Source organism: Megascapheus bottae, chromosome 4, assembly GCF_031878675.1.
Source record: "Megascapheus bottae isolate mThoBot1 chromosome 4, mThoBot2.hap1, whole genome shotgun sequence".
In the NCBI taxonomy this organism is placed as follows: domain Eukaryota; kingdom Metazoa; phylum Chordata; class Mammalia; order Rodentia; family Geomyidae; genus Megascapheus; species Megascapheus bottae.
Window position 1 is genome coordinate 75,418,817 of NC_143512.1, and position 24,021 is coordinate 75,442,837.

Consider the following 24,021-nt stretch of genomic DNA (forward strand, 5'->3'; position numbering starts at 1 on the left):
ATTCCTTAATGAAGATTCAGGGTTTCAATGAATGAGAAGTATAACTAAGCCAGGGAGGAACAGAGGCTTGCTGCCATTGATAAAACAAAATTGGGGGATGATGGCCGTTCTCCACGATGCTAGGGAACAGTCTACTTCCCAGACGAACTCAGATGGTGCTGTGTGTGCATTCATTATATCCTTACAAAATTTACATACAGAATTTGTAGCTTTCCCCACCTCAGAATTTTGAGCTCAGTTCAAACTAAAGATATCAAAGACATAACAATTGCTTTACAGTGCCATTTTTCCAGACACTGAACACAATGACAGATTTCTCATGAAAAAGATTAACTGCAGATAAAAATGTACGTAGAGAGAAGACAATGTGAAGAGAGCAGAAGAGAGCAGCATCTACAATGCAAAGAGAAACCACTGGTGAAAATGCTTCCTCCACAGCCTTCGAAATTAATAGGCATTGATACTAATTCTATTTCAGACTTCTAGCATCCAAAATCATGAGATGACTAACACATATTTGTTTTCTAAACCACCTCATTGGAGGTACCACGCTATCTCAGTCCCCACAAATAATGCATATGGTAATCAAAAGGCTCATAAGGTAATAACAAGTCCTTAGAAAAACACGGGAAAGTGACAGTGGCTCAAAAGAGAAGACTCTATTTCTTTCTACGTTGAGTGAATATACTAAAATTTAGAAATTAGTTGAAATAAAATATAAGAAATAATAGAAAGAGCCCTGTAAAAGATGATTTTGTTCAAAGAACACTGCTCATGTATGGAATATCACAGTGAACTCCTTCATGTTACAAACTTATGCTAATTCAAAACTAAAATGAAAGAAGGGCCATATGTATGCCCTTAGGATAAATTCTTAGCTTTGACAGAAGTAGATGAACAAACAAGTGAATCAACAAGTGAACGAATAAGCAAATAAGTAAGCATGGACTGTGTAGAAAGACAAAAGATAAAGCAAATTTCAACTACAACATACTTGAGGAGGAGGAAGATTTTGCTGTGATATTCTGAGCATATCTTGAAAGGTAAATTGCTTTGCCCAGATACTATGAAGAGATAATAACCAGTTCTGAGCTGGCTTTAATTCAAAGTTGCCTACATTAAAGTTTGATTGCACTGTGTGTCACTGAAGGTGGCATTTTCTCAAACCAGAGAAAACTTCAGTATTCCTTTACAGCTAAAGACATTCCTACTTCTCATCCAGTCAGAGGTGAGAGGCCAATGTTTTCAGCACTAATCACACCTTTCTCCTCTAAGCTAGCATAAGAAATCTTGTTCATGAATCAAGTAAAGAATAAATGTTTAGAGTACAGCACTTTGGTACCAAGTGGAGGTATATCACTATATATACTCTACACAGGTAGACATTATATACTGCTATTGTACTGCCTACTGTACCCATAGTCAGGAGTCAGGAGTACCGGAACAAAGGGATGGAAACAGAAGTGGCAGAGCTGACATGCTCTGTGACTCCCATACAAATGATTGCTCCTAAACACATAGAGACTCCGCTGCTTTAGAAAACTAGAAGTCAAGACTAATACTTGAATACTTCAGGCTCCTGTGTATAGGAACAAACAGTCAACAAGAGGTTTCACTGTATTGGGTGGTGTTATTGACTCTGATTATTAAGGAGAAATTGATCTACAATGGAAGTACAATGGAAGTCTGGAATGCTATCAGTCTATTAACACAACTTTTACTTTTGCCTGCCATGTTCTATGTTTAAACTCAGTGGGAAACTTTAATAACCTATTTCAAGATGGAAAACTAGTAACCTAGATATGTCAGGAATAAATTTCTGTCTCACCACATTAGATGAAGAATAACCAGCAGCAAAAAAGCAAACTAACTGCAAAAACAACATAAAATGTATGGTGGACATGTGTTATTAATTAAAATTGTGTTTGTAACCTAACATTAACTTCAAAATAATAATCTTAATTTTAGGGAACTTAAGTAATTAACTGATGATCATGATTAGTAAACAGCTCAATGTAGAATGCACCATCTGACCTCATCACAGGTTAAATTTTAGGTGTTGATAGGTACAATAATTTTTAAGAGGTGAGTAAAATGAATATTTTCTATGGCTTCATGCTAGTTTTAACTTTGCTACAGCAAATAGAAATGGCCAGTTATGAAGCACATGAACAAGAAGAAGTCAGAAAAGGTCACTGTTTTATTTTAAAAATGGTCATTAGCAACATATCTTCCTGATGGTTTTACAATATCAAGATGTAGCAAAAGTAGCAATTTACCCAAAACAAATATTCACATTACAAAACATTTTCCATGTGTTAACATTTTTTTCCTTTCATTCATGATATTTTTTTCATTTTACACATCTTTATTGTTGTTGTAAAGGTAATGACCAGAGGAGTTACAGTGCTATGAGTGAAATAGAATACATTTCTTTTTTAATATTATGAAATGCATTATTACTTTTATGTGTTGCATGATAGTAGAGTATAGATATCTAAGGTGGCTGTGTTTACAGTATGAGAGGAAACATCACATTAAAAGACTGTCCTGATGAGAAGAGCATCACACAATTTTCAGACCTTACTGATGATATAAAAAATTAGAGTAGGAGATTTTCTAAAGAGGCTCAAAAAATCACTAGATCTCGAGGCTTTCCAACTTGTAAAAGCTCAGCTTTCTCGCTGAGATCTATCACCAGCAGCATCATAGCCTAGTGGCTTCATTAGGCAGACATGATTCCATAGTGAATACGGTCCTGTGTCTTAATGATTTCAGGAATAAGGAGCATAGTTGAGCTATATTTTTCAAAGGCAATTTGTGCATGAATATTAGCAAAGAATGGCTTTCATATGTTTCTAAGCTACTCATGGAGCAAAATAAGTCAAGGAAAACTTAACAGTTTTAAGAAAATAATAGTCTAGAGTTGTGCCAGTAGTATTTTTCATGTGGAATATTTTTTCTGAGGTACCCAACTGCACAACTAGTTGAAAAATTAGTTTCTTGACACAATAAAATGACTAAATTCAGGCTGTGGTTGTATATTGCATTCCTTGGTTCTCTAAGGAACTTAAGGGAGGTAGAAATTGTCTAGATAAAACTGCTTTCTCATTCAGTAAATAAACAACACTTTTCCCACACCATATCTGTCAACTACAGGAGAAATCTATTTGTGTGTGTGTGTGTGTGTGTGTGTGTGTGTGTGTGTGTGTGTGTCCCAGTCATTGGGCTTGGACTCAGGATTTGAGCACTATCCTTGAGCTTTTCTTTGATCAAGAATGGTGCTCTACCAGTTGAACCACAGCTCTACATTTGGCGTTTTGATGATTAGTTGGAAGGTAAGAGTTTCACATGGTTTCCTGCCCAGACTGGCTTCCAACCACAATCCTCAGATTTTAACCTCCTGAATTTCTTAGATTACAGGCATGAACCACTAACACCCAGCTACTTTTACACATTTTAAGGAATAGGAAATGGTATGCTACGAAAAATATTAATTAAATAATTACTCCTGAAGATACTATATACTAAATGATGTGCTGGTCCAGGGATAGGGAAAAAAAGACACTATCTCAAAATGACCAATGCAAAATGGGCCTTGAGATATTGCTTAGTGCTTTCATGAATATTAACAAGTATGAGGCTTTGAGTTCAAACACACACACACACGTGTGTGTGTGTGTGTGTGTGTGTATGTGGTTGTGTGTGTGTGTGTGTCTGTGAGAGAGAGAAGGAGAGAGAAAGAGAGAGATAATGGAGAGAGGAGAGAGAGGAGTTTTATTTAACCAGAAAGAAAGATGACTTTAGGATTTTTCTTTCAGGAGACTACAAGGAACTGGAGACAAGCTTACCTGAAATCAGAAAGCCAGAATCAGAAAGATAAATATCACATCTAAAAATTTCACACAAATATAAATGTGAGACAAGCTGTCTTCCAATTAGAAAATTGGGATGTGAGGGAGATGAGAAATAAAAAGAGGACAAACTGGATAGAATATGTGTGTATAAAAAATCAAAATGAAACCTATCTTGAAATTGCAAGTAAGGGGGAGTGGGGAAAGATGTTATCAAAAAGAGTGACAGAGGAATATATGATTAAAGTTATGTTATATATGCACATGAAATACCACAATGAAAGTCACTCATTATGTAACAAGTACACATTGAAATGTGGAAGAAAACACCCAAAATCATATACAAAGTTTAAAGCTAGTAAATTTAAGAAATTCAAATGAATCCAGACTCATTGGTATATATTTGTTAATCCTACCTACTCAGGATGCCCAGTAAAGGCAAATCAATATCATCCCAGGCAAAATTATAAGACCCTATTTTATTTAAGTATTACCAAATATAAAAAATGATAATAAGGATAAGAAGAAATGGGTATTCATTCTGAGGCTTCTGTTGGAATCATTGAAGAGTTTCATGCCATTTTGACAAACCCCAAAATGACCAACACACTCATTCTTAGATTCTTCTCAGTACCAGTTTTTGGAGGAGTTTACTAAAATGTTACCGAGGACTTTTAATGGCACTGATATAACTGATGGTGATTGGACCAATAATTATTTCATTACAAATAAGGGAAATTGTTTGGGCAAAAAAAAACTGGAATTTGTTCACATAAAAGATAAAAGTTACAAGCAAAGTCCTTCAGAACAGAAAATAAAACTAGCAGTCAAAAGAGAGTATATTTGGTTAGTTTTCAAAACCTATTCTCATATCTCTCATTCTGTCTTTGCCATCTAACTTTATTTTTCCACACTGCAACCAGATTCTTCTACTTTGCTTTGAAAATGCTGGAAGATTTGTCTCGCTTCAATTTGCTCTGGGTTCAAAGGCTCAACAAGACAAGTGACCAATAGAAATTGAGAATTTCTAATGTATATTTGTTGGGGATTGATATGTGTATCTCAAAATAGTCATCTCTGTAAAGATAAGTAGGATCAGAGGGTAAATAATTTTTATTTCACATTTTACCTATATTTTCTTATTTAGAATAAATTCAAAAGTCTAATGAATCTCTGAACACATAAAGGATTATGTTACTAAGTTTTAGATTACATCCTAATTCTATTTAATGAAGATTTTTCTCATTCTTAACTAGACGAACAAAGTCAAATGTTTCTTGGGACCAAAAAATAGGGTGGATAATTGAAACAGTCTTTTGTAAGTTGTGTGGCAAATGCTGTAGTCATTTTATGGCATCATTTAGACTCTTTGATCTATATGAAGAGACTGGATTAATTTCCTTCTTCAAGTTTATTACCTTCTATCTAAAGGGACTCTCAAGTTTCATTTCCAATTTCCTCCACTAGACTGTGTTTCCTTTCTACAATTAAGTTAGACAGGCAAGCAGAATGGAGAGAATGACTTTTAGAAGTTAACATTCTTCAACAAAACAGATGTATAAATAGCAAACACTATTTTATTCTGCTTCTAGACATACGCAAAGGCAAGAAATAGACACACAGACCTATGGGGATATAGTCTTCCTTTCTGTGGAGAGGTACAAACATATAAAGCAAAAGCCTGAAGGGAAAATATGATTACAAGCAAGAAAGCTACTGTGGGCCGGGAGTTTGGCCTAGTGGTAGAGTGCTTGCCTAGCATGCATGAAGACCCAGGTTTGATTCCCTGGTATCACATACATAGAAAAAAGCCAGAAGTGGTGCTTACACTCAAGTAGTAGAGCTCTAGCCTTGAGAAAGTCCAAGGACAGTGCTTAGGACCTGAGCTCAAGCCCAGAACTGGTAAAAAATAGAAGCTTCTGTATTTTAAAAATCAGAAATAACTTATCAAATTAAATTCTGCATTGCCATTCTCTGTTTATTTCAGTTTAAGGTATCAGTCATTTTAACTCAAACCTCCATGGAGAAAAAGTTGCAACTGAATAGAAATGGGTGGTGATAACATGATATTACTCGTGTGACTAGTTTTTTCAGAAATGTATTTCATGAATTATAGAATTATCAAAGAAACCTTGGAATTCACAAAATCATTCTATTACTTATTCAAGGATCTATCAATACATTATTTTTATCATCAAGTAATTTTATGAAGTAATTTAACTTTGCTGTTGACTGTAGTCTAATTTGAAATTCAAGCCAAAAAATTATTAAAATCAAAATAGCTCAGGAAACAAATTTTTGTCCTTTTTTATTCTTCATGAAACTGTTGATTTGAAAAACTAACAGAAAATAAGACATTTCCAAAGTAATCAATTATGTTTGTGAATATTGATGCAGATTGTACACATAATTTCAATAAATTTCTGTAAAGTTCTCATCCCACTAAATAGCTTCACATAGACAAGAAGAAATTATCAAAGATGTTTTTCTACAATATTTGTATGGACAGGATCACTTACACATTTGTAGTGATTGTCGATAATATTCATTTTTAAATGCTAATGAAAGATAATTAACTAAGTAATATAAAATTATCAATAAAACAATTTTCCAAAAGAAACAATTCATGTTTATACCTAGGCTCATGTTTTCTTCCTTCTTCTATCTAAAATGAATTCTAATTATATACTTTTAGTGCCTATAGAAGAAATGGAAAAAAAGAAAGGAATTATATAATTATATTTATTCCTAACATAGATGAAGACAGGAGTTCAGGAAATGTGAAAGTCATGCAAATAAATAGTAAAAATTATGATGTGCTCTCACAGAGTGAACTCAATTTTGCTAATTTGAGACATTGCTTTAACTGATAGATTAAAAAGACTTCCTGTTGATTATTGAGAGAGTCATTTAAGAGAACTTTAATAGCAGAAATTCAATTTTAGTAGAGACGAGACCTTTATATTATGAGAATTTGCAGTGAACTCTAGTAGAAGTTCTCAGAATCATCTTTTCTCTATTTAAACACAATTGCCCTATTTCATATTGAGATGTCAGTTGCCCAACTCATTAAGTACATTGCAAACTGCTAATAGGCTCCTTTTAATTAAGATTCCTCACCACTAGAAAATTAGGAGTTCATGAAATCAAACCCAGAGAAAATTGTCTGATGGTGATATTTATCAGCAAATACCATATTTATTACTGGAATGAATTAAAAATGTTAATTTACTAGAACCATTATGATTTTATAATCCTTCTCCAAAATCACCTAATCTAGGTAAATTATGTGTCATTTCTAAACTTCTTATTACAGAAGTGACCCTCTGTTTGTTCATTTTCACTCAAATATTTTAAACAAATACTTTTTCTTAAAATATAAAAAGGAAAATAAGGAACAATCAAATCATACAATATTTTAGGACACTAATAAATGCAGCTATAATAAATACCACTCTTATTAAGTACTAATAAATAAATACAACTCTTATTAATACTAATAAGAACATTTTACTAAACCGTTTTCATTGCTTTACGATGTTCTACTGACTTAATCTGTACAAAAATCCCGTTAACTGCATGTAATTACTGTTTGTATCATACTGGTACAGACACAGGCTTCCGATGAGTCATCATGATGTTCAATTTCATGGGCAGAAATACAACCAGACATTTGTCCTCCAAGGCTGCAATTCCATGGAAGTTGCTCCTAATGTCTTTGTCATCTATTAACATGAGTGAATGTTACCATTCCTGTTTCATGATAATAGCTAAAGTTCATAGTGGATAGGAGCTGTGATAGCATTAAAATTTCCTCCAAGCACATTCCTTTGGAGCTATAAAAATACCATAAATGACAATTTGATTGATGAGAAGTGGGAAGAGGTCTATCTTTCAGGTATCTTACCAATAATGACACAATGACATGAATGTACTGCCTTGTTTTAGGATGGTTAATATGAATACAAAAATGAATAATACTTAAAATTTTCAAATGATATTTTCTGTAAATAAGAGTTAAACTTTTCATTTCTAAAATGTCAAGAAAAAAGGCCAGGAAGTTGCTAAACTGTTCCTAATTGAAAAAGACTGAAAATTTACCAGATCTTAAGCATTATCTTTTAAAAGAAAAATTACTATGAAGAATGTAACAGAATGGTGATGGACTGCTTAGGTAAGAATCTGTGTGTTGACAATGCTACAATGCTATGGAGACTTTGTAAGAAAATACTCTTATTCTTCTGAAAGTACAGTAAAGAGTAAGGCAGCCAAGATACTGGTTTTTGGGTTTTGAGCTCTTCAGCTCAAGGCTACCACTTTACCTTGAGCCAGGGACCACCTCTCATTTTTTGGAGGTTAATTGGAGATACGAGTCTCAGGTTCTTTTGTGCCCGCGCTGGCTTTGAACCTCGATCCTCAAATCTCAGCCCCCTGAGTAGCTAGGATTGCCGGGCTCCAAGATACATTATTGATTAAATAAAAACAGTTTACTCCTTTTCCTTTCAACACTTAAAATTTGATTCTGTTTCTAATGAATATAACATAATATAATATAAAACAAATTATTACTTGAAAAGTGACTCCTTCTGCCTTTTGCTTCTTTATATTCATTTTTATCTTTGGTAATGGGACATTTAACCATACTACATGTTTATCCAGGATTGCCTCTGCGTTTACCCTTCTCCACTCTGTTTATGTAAGACTCAAAAGATCTAGAAAATCCAAGGACAATGATTCTTCAAATACTCTTTCTGTACATGCTTCTTTGGAATTTTATGTACCTGTCAGAACATTTTATTGCATTCTGCACGCTCTTTAATAGGTTTCCAAGATTTGCTTTTCAGTTTGTTTCGGTCTTCCTGTTTTCTCTTAATACTCTTTTATCTTCTAATTTCCTCTGTCATTCATGTGCTTAAATCCACTTCTAGAGTGCCATGTTACATTTTTTTGCAGCTATCAGGCTGCAATCTTAATCTGTGCCATAATTTTTCTTTGCCCTTCAGGGCATAATAATTATAGTAAAGTTTTACATTATATCTTCTACCATTATGTCCTGATTTTATTTACATCTAATTTACAAAATCTTTGCACCAAAAAATAAAGTAGTTGCAAATAATTGGTATAATGCTTTTAATCTTCTTTTATCACTTCAAGTTCTGGTTTCATCATTATCTCAACAGCTAACTTTTAAAAGATCTTCTTCTTTGTCTAATACATTCAAATTTTACATATTCCATCAAATTTAACTTTTGGAAATATGCATAAATGGAAAAAAAGAAACTGCTGTTCAAATATTAGAATGGAGATATTTATGTATTAATTCCATGGTGACCTTGGAGCTAGTATGCTATATAATGAAAAAGTATGAAGGTCATATACTGTAATAAAATTACTTTTAAATGTGCACCTTTGTCCACTTATCACTGAATTAACTAAACCAAAGAGAATGATTCTGTACATGATCATTATCCTCTTTGAAATGTTTGTGTAAGTCATCTTAGAACATATTGTCTAGCAATTTTCAAAATACAGGACTGTTGTTCTTCAAATGACATATCACTCAAAATGTAAAGGGCTATGTGAAGCCTATAGTTTTTCACATCTGAAGGGCTTAGAATTAATGAGCTTCCAGAGGCTCGATTCATCATAATCTCTCTCATATTCTTTATCCTCTGAATTTCAAGTGCTATGTCTTTCAGAATTTACCTTATCTATGTATATACTAGAGATTAGAAAATATGTTTCCCTATCATTTTCATGAAACAAGTTAGAGAAGTCTGTGACAGAAAATAAATGTGTTTTAAGATATCTTTGAGTTCTTTGAGAGTTGTCTTTTATTAATTTTAAGAACATTCACATGGATACATTGAGGAGATATTAAGGGAACTGAGTTTAGGTAAATTATGACATCGCCAGTTTGTCAGTGAACCTAAAATAAATTGTTCACGAAACTCAGTCTGAATCACACGTACAATGAGGTCACCAAAGAACCTGATTTTATGATGAAGAATTTGTTGCTAACTTGATCGTAAGAAAATAAATGATGTCATGTTGTCACTGATTGTTCTCATTGTCATAAAATAATAAATAGGACGCAGATATACTGCATTGCAAATATTAATTTCTTAGAAGTAGAATAAAAACATATACTGAACATTAAAAGACTAGCTACTGTAAAAATCTAAAGGAGTATTTGAGATAGTGATCAATCTTTGGTTAGAAGTGAATAAAATTAAAATAAGGATAAATAGGTCAAAAGTAGGAACTCATTTCACTATCATAGCAAAGTCCAGGTTGCAAAACTCTTAGAATGAAATAGAATCATTGAAGTCTGTCTGCATGTGTATAAATCCCTCAAGTACTTTTTTAAGTTGGTGTTGCTCAGCATAAATTGTTTAACATTGTTTTACATGTTCTAAAGTATTACATTAATTCTTCACAGTATTTCAGTAGATATAGGTGCATGTGATTGGGATTCAGATATCTTATATTTATGAAATTCAATATATTTTCTACTTGTACATTTTATTCATGCAACTTCATTATGTATGACTCACCTAACTTTTCCTCAGTCTATTTATGTCACTGAGTCACTTATGTCTCCCCTTTAGGCCCTCTTTCTCTTCTGCATTTGAATAAGAATTCTTATAAATGCAATCCTAGAGTCATAAGTCTAAAAATAAACTGAAAGAAGTACTTTTGGAACATTGTAGGCATAGGAATATATCTTTTATTTTTTAATGACCTTCAGAAAATTTCCCCCGAGATTCTTTCTAACTTTTGTAAGCCTATATATTGTTTTTCTTCCACTGAGATTAGACAAAATTCTACATAATCACAAGCATAGTTGCATTTTGCATCAATGTAAATATAAGGCTGAAATAATAATAGCATACAATCTTTAATGTGTATGCAGTGTAACAAAGCTCTACTGAAACTATATTTTTAATGAATTTCCTGATTTCTCACAATTGTTTGATACTGTTCTTCACATTAAAGACAAGTTGATAAATTAACTGATGCTATGCCTTTAGCCTATAGGAAATCAAGAGTAGAGGTTTTTCCCTGATAGCACATAAAATTACACTTCAAAGAAATAATAAAATATACTATATAGATAAAGTAAAAACATAACAATGTCAAAGTCTTCACATACAAATACAATAATTACCATCTTAGATAATAAAATATCAACAAGCTTTCATTCGTTTTGAATAACTTCAGTCATGGCAAAACAGACCTATTGAAGCTTACAGAATATAAAATTCTTTCACAAAACTTATTCATGTTAAAAACTGATAGAAAATTTTGAATTTTATGTTTACTGATCAAAACAAAAATGGAGTCAATTTTTTGTTACATTTGTCTTTCTCAAATATTTTATCTTATTCTTTACATGTATAGAAGTAAATGACCAAAGAATTCTAGCCTAAACAAAAGAACCCAAATACAAAAATCTACCTTACTGTAATTAACCATAAAACTACTGTTCCTTTGCTCCTTATTTTGAAAAATGGATTAGCTCTAAAGAAAAATATAAAAAAAACTTCGGAATATAAAAAGAAACTAGTCTGTTGATAACACTGGCACTAATGTACTTTTAATCAAAGATAATTTTCCTTTTAAAAGATTGTGTGAAAAGTGTCTTTCACCCCCACAGAAACAGAAAAAAGATTAATTTTCTTGTTGCTATTTTAAGACTCATTACTTTTAAACTAATGTACTAACACTATTACCCTTACTAATATCTAATGGCAGCATATTTTATCCTGATTTTATCATTGGTTTCATCAGACTTACTAATACTGCTACATTGTGCATAACCAAATTTTATGTGTATATATACTCTATATTGGTATAGATTCATGGAGGCTAATTATTTTAATATTTGTGTTCCTAAAGTTTATTGAAATATTAGAACTATATAGGTTAACTCAATATTGAGTATGCTCTGGTAGACTATTGAGCATTCGTTGTACTTAACATACACTCAACATCGGCTGTTCCATGATTCCAGGGACAACTCATTCTCGAGTATCCGAACATGGTCAAAAGACAGAAAGATGATTTTCTAGAATGTAACATGACTGATCTCTGGAATCTTACCTGAAGCATCATGAGCCATGTGTCCACATTTATATCACCATCCAGTCTTCTGGCATTCCACCAGATTCATCATCAGTGGTTACTCCACACTCTCAGGGGTTTCTCCTGACCACATTGCTCAACCTTCTTCAAATTCCTCCTGAAACCAATCCCAAAGGTTTAGCAACCGCACAGGCCGGTTTAACCACAAAAATGTCCCTACTGCCTCACAGTTTCTTGTTATTGAGACAGAAGTGGTGACACAAGCAACTAAATGGGGGAAAAGCTTGTGGTTTCAGAAGAGCTGGTCTATCAAGGCAGAGAAACCAGGGCAGAGTTGAGCGATTCATACCCTGGCAGCCAAAGGGAAGAAAAATAGGAACAGACTGGGATCCTGTTGTACCTCCGGAAATACATTTATCAGTCTAGGCCTAATCTCCAAAGGGTCCCCAATCTCCTAGAACAACACCTCCAGATGGAATCAGGATGGCTGCCTTCCTTGGACCAGTTTGATGCATGAATGTATTATGAAGGCCTAGGTAGAAACAAAAAATGGACTGTGACTTAAGCATTTATTGTAAGCCGTATACTATCATAGACTGTCTGTCAAGCTTTATTAAACCCTGGGCAAAAATGTTGACTTCTTTCAATTAAAGCCACTGAAAAATAGGTGATCCAAGGTCACACAATTGGGGAATTTCAGGAACAAAGTTCAATTTGTTGTTTTAATTTAAATAAATTTTTCCTTTCATAACATCAGAGATTCCTTATAGTGTCCATGCCAAATTTTTTTGATTACTAAAATTTTTATTTTATTTTATTACCAGTCTTGGCTTGAACTCTGGGCCTGAGCATTGTTCTTGGGCTCTCTCAAGGCTAGCTCTCTACCACTTCACCTACAGCACCACTTTCGTCTTTTTTCTATGTATGTGGTATGGAGGAATCGAACCCAGGTCTTCGTGTATGCTAGGCAAACACTCTACCAATAGACCAAACTCTGGCCCTAAAATTTATATTTTGTGTTACTCATAAAAAGGAGAGAAGATAACAGAAATTTAGTGTTAGTTAATAATGTTCTTTTTGTTCACACAATTAAAGTGGTTAATTAAGTAAAATTTGAATACAATGGTTCACAGCCATAATCCTAACTAATCAGGAAACTGAGAAGTGAAGGTCAAAGTTTGAAGACAGCTCAAGCAGGAAAGTCTCCAAGACTGTTATCTTCAATTAACTAGGGGAAATGGACAAGTTTAACATTGCTCAATTAGAATAGCGCAAGCCTTGAGCAATAAAAATCCAGTGAGAATACAAAGGCATGAGTTCAAGCTTTAGTAGAGATACACACACTCACACACACATACACACATATACCACACCACACCACACATGTGCACATACAAAGAAATGGATAAAAGAAATAAAAGAATCATTTGGATACAAACATCAACATTGGACATTAAATAAAATCAATACACCATGAATAAAGAAATGTAATATGTATGTATGCATGTAAATGTATGTGAATATTATTTATTGCTAATAGAGGAAATGCCACAATTAATCACAATATGGGTTAACCTAAAGGACATTTTGTTAAGTGAAATAAATAATATTTAGAAAAAATATGGCATGCTCTCACTTGCACGTGTAATCATTTTGTAAAAGAGGTCGAATACTCAGATAACAGAGAACAGAATAGGAGGAAGAAACAGAAAATTATACATCAAGGGACACAATGTAGAAGATACAGAGGAAAAATAATTATATAGGTAGTACATATTACTCCTGACAAAATTGAATTTCATTTAGAATTTTTGTTAAGTAAATCAAGTAAGAACTGAGAAATAAGTAACTTTGGTTTTCCAACGAATCAATCTTTCAACCCATCTGTATCTCATAATAATCATGTTACTATATACAATATAATACATATTTAGAAACTAAGATGAATGATGAAAGATAGTCTAGGAAATTTGCCGACCATTTTGAGTTTCAAACACTACTGTTTATTGATATATAGAGTATTTAGCTAAATGGACAAAGTTCAAAGGTATTTCTAATTTATTTCACAGTTGATTTTCAGGTTAAAGTATAAATATGATAAATTTATATCCAAGTATTGTCTTAAGACATCACTAATTACCATATAAATAAATGCTAATAAAATCATTGATAAATTGGCAGGGGTAGGCTGTAGGTCTTGGGGCTTGAAATCTGGATTTGTATTGTCTCCGAGCTTTTGTGCTCATACTCTGCCATTAGAGCCATTGCTCTACTTCCAATTTTTTGAGGTTAATTGGGTTAACTGGAGATAAGTTTCTCAGAAACTCTCCTGCCCAGGGCCGGCTATAAACCATGATCCTCAGGTCTCAACCTCCTAAGAAGCTAAAATGAATATGAACCACTGGCACCCAGCCATTAATATGATGTCACTAAGGTATAATTACAACAGAAAGGATAGTGCCATGTATATGGAAAACTTTAAATAAATTTGAGTAGTACCACACAAAGTCTGGGAACTGAATTTTGGAGACCTGGTGTATAACAAGGATCTCAGTTCCTTGTACATGATCTTGCTACTTCACTGATGCATGTGGTCTTTGTAATTGAGCTATTTTATGCTCATTCTAAATTCATGTTGGTTTTTAAATGTCACTTTTACTAAAATAGCAGTATAAAGGGTGAAATGAAATACATATCATACAAAGGTCCAAGGGAGAAGAGCAACCTCTGCCCTAAATTTAAAATCAAAAGAAAATAATCTCCTTTGAGTAGATTGAGTGATACACACCTGCAGTTCCAAACACTCCGGAGGCTGACACAGAGTAGTGTTTAAGGCCAACGGAGACCTGACATCTTTAAAAGTGAGAAGAAAATAACCTTTGATATTATGTATATTAAATTGACTTCGGGTTTACCTAACCTATGAGAGACAGAGTTTGATATCCATAATATGTATTTCTATTACACTTTATTACTAAGAAAATTACTTATTAGAAAACCAAATTCCAATCAATTCATTGTTATCCCTTGACTACTTCCAAATTATTTCCTTCCCTGAATGACCCCCTTCTAATAAAATCACACAAAATATCACTTGCTTTCATATTTCTTGATTGCATAATTTACCTATGATATCTGTAGTATTGTGTTTGTGTGTGTGTGTGTGTGTGTGTGCGTGTGTGTGTGTGTGTGTGTGTGTGTGTGTGTGTGTGTGTGCTAAAAGTAGAGCTTAAACTCAGGCCTGTGCATTGTCCCTTTGTTTTTAAACTCAAGGTTGGCAGTGTACCACTAGACCCACAGCTGCACTTCTAAGTTTTTCATGGTTAATTGGAGATAAAGGACTCAAGGAACTTTATATCTGTGCTGGCTAGGAACAGCAAACCTCAGATCTCAGCCTCTTGACTACTGAGTACTGGGGCTTCAACAAAATACCTTTTAATTGGCTCATGGCTGACGCTATGCTGCTTGAATCATACTTGCATTTCTTACATACAGTAGTAGAATGTTATTTATAATCACCTTCTGTCAAAGTTGATAAGAACTTCTAGGGCCATGTTATGTTAATAATTCTGATCTCTGAGACTCTTGATGAAATGGGGATATTTGGGGAGGTGGACAATGTTGAAATTGTAAAGTTACAAATGCATTTACATCTTCTTTTCCTTTGAGAAATAGCATAAGATAATCTGAATCACTTGGGAACTTTTAGAACAAATCAGAAGCATGCTGAAAGGACCAGAATTTTTGTGGTTATTTTTCTTACATAAATTTACATTTCATATAACTTGGCCTCCCATAGAAAAAAGGTTGTAGAATACATCCTCCTGTCCTATGTAAGAAATGAGAATGAAGATTCCTAAGACCTGTAGTTTTGTTTTATTCTCTGTTAAGTACTGATGTTTTTAAATTATCATTTTATTTAATCCTTTATTGCATATATAATTAGACCGTGGATAACAAGATCATAGCATCTATTTCAAAAGGCAATTGATATAATTAGCTTTTAATTAACACTGGAGTCATTTGAAAGTTTAGTTTATTCATCTACCATTTATGTATATTGGAAAGGAATGTCATTTATTTTGAAACGATATTTACAAAGAAAGTAGAAGTAGCTAATTGATGATTTTTATCTATGATCATTTAAATCCATTTACCTATAAAAATTCTACTATTGACTGAAATATGAAAAGCTCATCAAGTTTAAATACTCTTCTGATAGAACCAACCATTGCCAATTAAACTTAATAGAGGTTAAAAAGTGATATTCTTGATTATAAGCATGAATAAAAATAGATATCTTATGATCATTAAAATAATATATGTATTATTATACATCTAACATAAAAGAAGTGCACTATAAATTCAATACTGTATCTAATAAGAAAACAATACTTCTACCTCTTTGAAAATATCTGGATATTTTATTTACAAGTTTTTGTTTAGAGATCTTGTAAATTTTTCTTCCTCCTCCTCCTCCTCCTCCTCTTCCTCCTCCTCCTCCTCTTCCTTCTTCTTTCTTCTTTCTTCTTCCTTCTTCCTTCTCCTCCTCCTCCTCCTCCTCCTCCTCCTCCTCCTCCTCCTCCTCCTCCTCCTCCTCCTTCTTCTTCTTCTTCTTCTTCTTCTTCTTCTTCTTCTTCTTCTCCTATTTTTCTTCTTCTTCCTCTTCTGTGTAAGCAAATTATTTTACAAGGTAAATGAATCTACTGACAGGTTTATGATCCAGGACTGTTTCCTCAAAGGCTGGCAGAAGCCAGTTCTTTGAAAAGTGATGTCTATGGAAGAAAGCCTCTCCATCTCCAGATTCTTCAGTTAAGTCAAATGCAGGAAATATCCTTCTGTCATTTTCTATACTCTGTCACTGGTCTGAATTTCTTTTCTTTTGAATAGTCAGTTTATTACCACACACTGGTAAACACAAATGTTACATGAGTTTAGGGTAAACTAAGAGAAGGCGAAGTCAAGCCCCTCACTTGCTTTTTAAAATTATTATTATTGGGGCCAGGAATTTGGCCTAGTGGTAGAGTGTTTGCCTAGCATGCAACGAGGACCCGGGTTTGATTCCTTGGTACAACACACATAGAAAAAGCTAGAAATGGTGCTGTAGCTCAAATGGCAGAATGCTAGCCTTGAGGAAAAAGCCCAAGGACAGTGCTCAGGCCCTGGGTTCAAGCCCCAAAACTGGCAAAAAAATATTATTATTATTTTAGGAATTTGCAGAATTGTATCTACTTGACTACATGGAATGGTAAGATTCATTCTACTTTTTGAAATATTCTCAACAAGTTGGCATTGATGCTTATGACAAACCATGCTGATGCTCATTCAGTAAGGAAGCTATTTTTCTTTTTCTCTTGAAAGTTTCTGGGCTGGAAAGAGAAATTTTGATTATAATTGTATTTTCCCCCCCAAAAAACTCTAAACAATATTTCAAAGATTCTGTCTCAAAATTTGCAAAGAATCGGGGACAGTATATGTTTGTATTGGTTTTCATTGAAACAGAAGTTCTAATCTCTTATAAATTATTCATAAAAATGTGACTTAATATATAATGCTGCACAATTCATCTAAACATGAGTGACATGGTAACTTTCAGTAGTACCTTTATTATTTAGAGGCATGTACTATCATGAATTATCTTAGACATAATTAAATCTTAACTTCATATCAGTTCATTCGTGCAAAATCTCAAATGTCCTCAAACAGCAGAATCTATGTTAAATAACATAAAGTTGTTATTATTTTTACCTTTGTTCAAATCTGAAGATGGGATCTGTTTAAATATCCAAGTATAGTTAAGGAGAAGGGTGCTGAGGAATAGTTTGAGTACATCAAGCATCCAATAGGTAAACATTTAGAAAGTTCTCTGGAATCATTTGAAATTAATTTCAGATTCGTATGTGCAGAATGTCCTGTGAGGAAATCATTCAAACATATTCTTCCATACTTTTCCTTTCCTGTGGTTATTTTTCTGTAAATGACTTTGGTACCTGGTGTATAATATATTTGAATTAGGAGAGGGAAGGGGAAAAACAGTGATGAGACAAAGGACGAAGTGTGAGCCACTGTAAAAGCAATATTCATAAGAAGACACATTGGAAATGAACTCTACAACTCAGGAGGGTGTGGAAAGAGGGAACATGGAATAAAACATGTGAAGGGGTAACAATGTTCAAGAAGTAATGTACTCACTACCTTATGAATATAACTGTTACCCTCTATACACCACCCTGGTAGTCTTTAAAAAGCTGATCTGTAGTTTTAGTCTGAGCACATTAATGTGTATATACATTTTGCCTTTTTAAGGTAAGATACGCTAGTTATTTGGGATCTTTCACTTGTGATTCTTTAGCCTGCTTTATTTAAATGTCAAGGTCATGTTGAATATGGGTATAAAATAAGTTGTGGTAAAATTCCTAGCAGAATTAGATCCAAACAGTACAAGAGCACAAGTTGCATACCCAATGCTATGGACAAGGTACTGGAAATATAAACACAACTACATAGTCATAAAAACTTATGACTCTATAGACATAATGTTTTATTACATAGATTATTATGTATCTATGACATAAAAACCCTCAGCCTAATTTTGATTATCTACTAAAATCTAAGTGCCAGTGATTGTATATAGAGATTCCCTTCTTGAATACTTGTTTGTTAAACACGTCATTTGAAATATGATGTGAAAATCAATGTTAATAAATTCTTTAATTGAAAAAAATTTCCTAGCAGAATATTGTTCTTTCTCTCATTCCAAACCATGCTCACTAAATGCTACATTTGTTTATTTTTTGAAGTCAAACACTTCCAAACAGATATGTAACTGAAATATCCTTTTATCTTCATTTTTCTTTCCCTGTTAAAATATAAACTTCATGAGGGAAAACATTCTTGTCCACCTTTTTCAGTAGTATATCTCAAGTGTTTAGTAATATCAATTATACTAAATAATTTATGAAAAATTTCAAGAACAAGATCTTGAAGAATGATAATAGGAATTAAAGGCTAATTAAAACTGCAATTGATCTTTCGACCATTACATATTCATATTGAGTTTTCTTCAATTTAATTATAAATTAGTATTCATATACATATTTTATAACCAAAACCACAAAATCTCACACTCAGTTCACTGAAAGAACTTACATAACCTCTACAAAAGTTTACTGATACTGCTATTTAATAGTATATCACTATCCATTTTTATAATGAGCTATGTATGTTGGAAATGTCTACCTTGGAATGATCCGAATTCTTCCATTTTTCACACAAACTTTCACTGATGAAAACAGACTGAGGTTCTTAGATTTAGCAACGTCGAGTGTTAGAAGGTCAACCAGAGTGGGGTGACCCCTGACCAGGATGGACCAGCGAGGAACCGAGTTATTAAGCTACCCTTGGAGGTTTAAAGAGAAGCTGAGAGCCAACTTTTGAAGATAATAGATGAAAGTGTGTGGGACTAGAAGAAACGCATTTGCACAAACTAGCGACAAGGGAGTTTCTAAACAGCTTTCTGTTCCGATTCCTACTCACTATGCAAAGCTAATTTTGGCATGGACTACAACAGGTAACTTTGATTAACACACAGCTTCTCCTAATTAGATATCGTTGTGGTATTGTAAAAGTCACACTCATGAGTTTAAAAGGTGTTGCTATCAGCATCCAGGAACAGCACAATGGAAACCCTGGGCCAAAGAAATAAGAGAGAGAATGGGAGAGCTCCATGAGGGGATTCAGGGCTTCCTGGCTTCTGAAGCTCAAGCCTCCATTATGAAGCTTATTTATTTCAGCACAGGGGAGGTGACTACAGATAGATGCAGAAACTAGGCTATCAAACTTTCTTGTGATGATGACAATTAACATGAGGTACAGTTTGTATACATAGTGATAATTGGCTCCCTTATGTTTAGAGAGCAGAGGGGAGCAATAGCATTTTAACTGTAACACAGACATTCATCTTCTTTCTCAGGTCTTAAGCTTTTAGCATCCAAACAACTCTAATGTAAACATACATACTTAAGTAGCAATTTATATCTTGACTGCTTTCCTAGGTCTTTCCAGTTCTCAGTCCATGGTTTAGCTCTTAACCCTTTCCTGGTCTCACAGCTCCCCTGTGAGCTTTCCTGGCTCCATTGTTTGGCACAATAGGTACCTAATTTTATATAAATTACTTAAATTTGAGCATGAGATATCTACTTCCAATAGAAAGCTTTGTTATTTTCTGCTACACGAGAATTTACTTATATTGACTTGGTCAAATTGGGATTTTACATGTAACATCAGAGCTTATATATTTCCCAAATGAAGTCTAATCAGCAGAGACTCTTCTCTAGCTTTGCCAATAATTGTGTTTTTATTCTGACTATGAAGAGTTTAGCTATCCATCCTATATTTTAAAATTCATGAGCTGAGCAAGTTGTGATTGTTTGGTCACATGCTTGAAATGGGGGACCAAATCTGTACTTGATACATACTCAAAAATATTTAGCTACAAGGAGTAAGCCAAACCTGAGCTATAAACTCTTCTTTGTTATATTGAGTAGATAAAATAATAAAACCCAAGTAGGAGTAACTCAAATAGACTTTATTTATCAGGAAATGTTTATGCTATAAAACATGCTTTTAAAACAATCTTTATATCCCATTCAATACCATTCTATATTCTTACTATTTTTGTGCGGTTTGTTGGTTTTGTTTTATTTTATTTGTACTGAATTTTCTTTAGTTGTGAAGGGGAGTGCAATCAACATGCCAACCGACCTCAAGAACATTGGAACAGACTACAAGACCCAGAAATAAACCCATATATCTACCACCATCTGATTTGTGAAAAAGAAACCAGAAATATATGGTGGATGAAAAACTATCACTTCAACAAATGGGACTGGAAAAATGGAAAAAATGGAATGGAAAAATGGAAAAAAGACTCAAACTGGATCTGTGCCATCTTGTAGCAGTATCCGTTCAAAGTGGATCAAAGATCTCAAAGTAAGACATGAATTCTTGAGGTCAAACATTGAAACATACTCTAGGAAGGAGTAGAGGAAACATTACAACTTACTGGCATAGTCAAGAACTTAGTACAATTCTAAGGGCTTAGCAAATAAGAGGGAACATTGAGAATGGCGATTGTGTAAAGTTAAAAAGCTTCTGCAAAGCAAAGGATATAGTAACTAAGCAAACATCAATTAATCAATGAATAAGTACCCTAGTATTCCTTATTTTTGCAAAATTCAGCAGATCAGTTCTGTTCTATGTGACACCCATCGACATTGCACTATCTTCTCCAAGCTGCGGAGTTCTATTCCTTCCTCGTTTCTGTTCTTGGTGTTGTTCTGAGTCAGCATCTCAAGTTAACTGATGTTTTCCATGGAAAGAAAGAGTGGGTTTTGTACAGAAGGGAATACAATTCAGTTCAGCATTTGTTTCCTTCTGAAGATGTGTCTGAACTAACCAAACCATGACCCTGAAAACATTGATCCTAGACCACAAAACACTATACCAAGTGAAATGTAAACATTAACTTTGTTTGAGGGGTTTAAATCTAGAGTGCAAGTGCTTACCATTTATGGCAAAAATAAGAATGTTTCTGACTATAAATAAGAATTGGGGAAAATTGAAACATTGGAGGGGGTATGTTTGCCCAAAATATACCAGGTTCATGTATAGATACATTACAATGTACCCCTTCTCCTTCAAATGTATCTAACCCTAATGTTTAAAAGAAAATATTAAATTGAAAACCACAACTATTTGTATATGATAATAAAATATATTTGTTTTATGCACATAATTAAAAACAAAGGTGTTAAAACAATATTTTTGTTGTGATTTTAATTTTATGATTAAATGTAATACTCAGATATGTAATGCCTGCAGTGTAGTGCTAGTACTTTAGATTATTTTATTTCAGAGGTGTTAATATAAATTTCATATGAAATTCTTTCAAGCTTGATCTATTTGTTAATTGGATTGATCAAGTATTCTAATAGAAATAGAAATTCTTGGTAAGAAATCTATATTGCCAAGGATTAATTTCTTTTACTAGAATTTGTCAGACCAATTTATATTGCAAATTATAACTGAGAGTCACTCATTTTTTGCCAAATTATTTGGAAATGCATGAGCAAAATAGCATCTCATTCTTCCACTGGATAGAACTGAGTACTAGTAACACTAAATATGGTTTTGTATGAGGAATAAAAACTCTGTGCTGAAACAAATCATGACAAGACCCTGCCCATGCCTTGCTCTCCAGATTCTCTGTGGCATTCTCTCAGACATAAAAGCCGCCAGAACAACTGAATCAAAATCTCTTGAAAGAGCAAGAGAAACAGGAAATCCGATGTTTACACCAAGGTAAATGCAGTAAAGAAAACTAGTGAAGAATTAATTTACACTCATCAGCCTCAAAAAAATAATTTTGTATTGCCAAAAAGCAAATTTCAAAAAGGAATAGTTCAACTATCATTGTAATAATAACAGGACAACTTTTGAAATTACTGTATTATTTCAATAAAATTTGTGTGTTCAGAAAGTATAATAAGAAGTACTCCCATTTATGGGAGACCAAGTTATTTGAAACATAAATTTATGGAAGAAAAATAACCACAAAAATTCTGGTCCTTTCAGCATGCTTCTGATTTGTTCTAAAAGTTCCCAAGTGATTCAGATTATCTTATGCTATTCCTAAAAGGAAAAGAAGATGTAAATGCATTTGTAACTTTACAATTTCACATTATCCACCTCCCCAAATATCCCCATTTCATCAAGAGTCTCAGAGATCAGAATTATTAACACAACATGGCCCTGGAAGTTCTTATCAGCTTTGAAAGAAGGTGATTATAAATAACATTCTACTACTGTATGTAAGAAATGCAATTTTATTCTGACTCAATTATACCTTACATGTGTTTTTAACTTAAAAAGTTGATTCAGGAGTACAATTACTCTAAAAAGTAACATCACGTAGTCTCAGCTGTGGCTTAGTGAAAAAGCAGGCCAAATGGAACTGTGCTTTCAATCTAATTCTGCTATCCCTTTTTCTAACACCAAGTCAGTACTTAGGAGTTGCTGTTGCTGCTGATTCCTGCCATATTGGCCTTGACCCAGACAATAAGTATTGTGGCTTTTATCAGCTTCATACTTTTCAGCAGAATTAAAAAGCTGTTATTTAGGGGCCCGGAGTTTGGCCTAGTGGTAGAGTGCTTGCCTAGCATGCATGAAGACCCGGTTTCGATTCCTCGGTACCACATATATAGCAAAAAGCCAGGACTGGTGCTGTGGCTCACGTGGTAGAGCCCTATCCTTCAGAAAATCCAGGGACAGTGCTCAGGCCCTGAGCTCATGCCCAGGACTGGCAAAAAAATAAAAAGCTGTTATTTAAAATAGTCTCTGCTCATCTAAAATATATCAACAGCTAAAAAAATTGAATCACTCCAAAGCTAATCTCCAAAGAAATAACCATCCCGTTAAAAGATGGGCTAAAGACTTAAAAGAGAGTTTTCTCTGAAGAAGAAATACGAATGGCCTATAAACACATGAAGAAATGCTCGACGTGTCTGGCCATAAAAGAAATGCAAATCAAAACAACTCTAAGATTCCACCTCACTCCAGTTGGAATGGCCTGGATCAAGAAATACAATAACAATAAATGTTGGAGGGGATGTGGCCAGGAGGGATCACTACTACACTGTTGGTGGGAGTGTAAACTCGTTCAACCACTATGGAAAGCAGTATGGCAGTTCCTCAAAAGACTAAACATGGACCTCCCCTTTGACCCAGGAATTCCACTACTTGGCAGTTACCCAATCATCCAGAAACAGAGACATACTAAATCCACCAGCACAACAATGTTCATTACAGCACTATTTACCATAGCAAAGACATGGAACCAACCCAGATGCCCTTCAGTTGATGAGTGGATCAACAAGATGTGGTATTTATATGCAATGGCATTCTGTCAGAATGACATTGCCCAATTTGTAAGGAAATGGAAAGACTTAGAAAAAATCATATTAAGTGAAGTAAGCCAGACTCAAAGGAACATAGGCCCAATAGTCTTCCTCATTTTTCA